This window comes from Tupaia chinensis, unplaced genomic scaffold (genome assembly GCF_000334495.1).
Source record: "Tupaia chinensis unplaced genomic scaffold, TupChi_1.0 Scaffold000251_1, whole genome shotgun sequence".
Taxonomy (NCBI): Eukaryota; Metazoa; Chordata; class Mammalia; order Scandentia; family Tupaiidae; genus Tupaia; species Tupaia belangeri.
Window position 1 is genome coordinate 1803975 of NW_006159731.1, and position 1355 is coordinate 1805329.

At 42.4% G+C, this 1355-nt stretch overlaps 1 non-coding gene across 1 annotated transcript; it reads right to left on the bottom strand.

Annotated features, from left to right (window-relative positions):
* Positions 1-275: 275 nt before the first annotated feature.
* Positions 276-411, bottom strand: LOC114007905 (small nucleolar RNA SNORA70). Its single transcript, XR_003549479.1, has one exon. It is a non-coding gene; the product is annotated as a small nucleolar RNA SNORA70 (small nucleolar RNA).
* Between the last annotated feature and the right edge of the window lie 944 nt (positions 412-1355).

Below are 1355 nucleotides of genomic sequence, written 5' to 3' on the forward strand. Positions count from 1 at the left end.
AGCCATCCAGGATAGGCCAGCTCTCAGTCACTATATTTTCAAATTCATTTCCATTAAACTTGCTGAAGCCCCACTTCTTTGCATATGGATCTTCTGGCATCCAGGGAACTTGAACCTGGCCCTGTGTTGGGACTCATTCATGAGCTCTCTATTCTGCAGCTCAGTTCAGGTGGACTCTAGCCACTGTGCCTCAGGGCTTTCCAGGCACCCTGCATGCCTGTCTTGGTTCTGAACTGGGGGCAGCAGAAGATCAAGGACACAAGTCCATTAGAAAGGGCTGTCTCCTTGGTCCCTTAGGGGCCACCCACACAAGCAACAGGCTGTGTATACTACTGCTGGAGCTGTTGTTTGCAGCCATTGCCCTTGTGAGCCTCCATAAGGAGAGGAACATGGTCAGCTAATTGGCTGCAGAGCGACTATTTAACTTTAAAGCTGGTTCCACACCTCACAGACGTTCAATGAATGAGTGACTACTCACTGAGCCTTTGCACTGTCCCTGGCATGTGAATACACACATGTAATACATGGAGATGAGACACATATAGGCAAAAACATAACTAATAACGCAAGGCAATAAAGTTCCAAGCATTACCGAGGAAGCTTGCCCTATGGGAATTCAGTAGCAGGAGGGGAAAAGTCACTATAGACTGACATGGGCAGAAAAGGCTTCATGACCAAAGAAAACAGAACTCAGACAGGCAGAGAGGAACAAAGCATCTTCTGGTGGGAAGTAATTATATAAGCAGAAATACTGAGGTGGGATTGCATTTATATATTGAGTTGCAAAACTCTTTCCATTACACCCAAGGGAGTAGAGTAAAAGATTAACATGTTTTTCAAATGTAGACTCAGCATACATAAAGAGATAAGACTTTTTTTCTTATTTGTAAAATTATTTAAAGAAATACTTCCAAATTAAGCAACATTTAGTCTAAGATGCAATAAATCATTCTTTTTGAGAAGAGCAAAATTAAGTAAGAATCACCTTCCTTAGTATGAGCTGTTCATTATCCACAGTTCCTCTGGGTGCTGGTTACTTGTCAGCTTCAAGTCCAAGTCTATCCTCTGCTCTTCTAAATGCTGTCCTTCCAGGGCTAGCTGGGCTTCCCATCAGATGTTGCCAATAGGAGCATTAGAGTACAACCGTGGATCCTCCTCAGAGCAACCTGCTTCCTCCCACTCCTCCTCTTGATTTTTTTGTTTCCCCAGCCCTAGAAATGGCAATTTTTTATACTAAATTATTTTTAATTTTTCAAAAGTTATGTTCAAGCAACATAAAATTCACTGTTTTAAAAATTAGTTAGAGGATGTATATGTTCACCAGAGAGAGAGAGGAAGAGAGAGAAAGCACCCCC